Source organism: Papio anubis, chromosome 5, assembly GCF_008728515.1.
Source record: "Papio anubis isolate 15944 chromosome 5, Panubis1.0, whole genome shotgun sequence".
Taxonomy (NCBI): Eukaryota; Metazoa; Chordata; class Mammalia; order Primates; family Cercopithecidae; genus Papio; species Papio anubis.
The window spans coordinates 3,996,415-3,996,979 of NC_044980.1; positions in this window are offsets into that span (position 1 = coordinate 3,996,415).

Here is a 565-nt window from a genome sequence, read left to right on the forward strand (position 1 = left end):
TGTTGGTGTTTGTTTATGTGCATGCATTTTATCTAAGTTCAGGACATTCAGCTGATTCTATCTACTACCCCATGGCTGTGTTTCCATGGTTCCTAAATAAACTTAACTGACTTCTCCATGGCTAACTCTTGGTTAAGATAATTTTCTTAACTTAAGATTCTTTCAGCTGGGCACGGTAGCTCATGCCTATGATTACAGCACTTTGGGAGGCAGAGGCAGAGGCAGGTGGATAACCTGAGGTCAGGAGTTCGAGAACAGCCTGGCCAAGATGGTAAAACCCCATCTCTACTAAGAATACAAAAATTAACCAGGCGTGGGGGCAGGGGCCTGTTATCCCAGCTACTCAAGAGGCTGAGGCAGGAGAATCGCTTGAATCTGGGAGGTTGAGGTTGCAGTGAGCCAAGGTTGCGCCATTGCACTCCAGCCTGGGCAACAAGAGGAAAACCCCATCTGAAAAAGTAAAATAAAAAATAATATTTTAAAAAGATTCTTTCCATGTCCCTACTTTGAAGAATAATATAAAGTCTCAAAATGACGAGGATTCCACTTTATGCAGGCCAGCAGC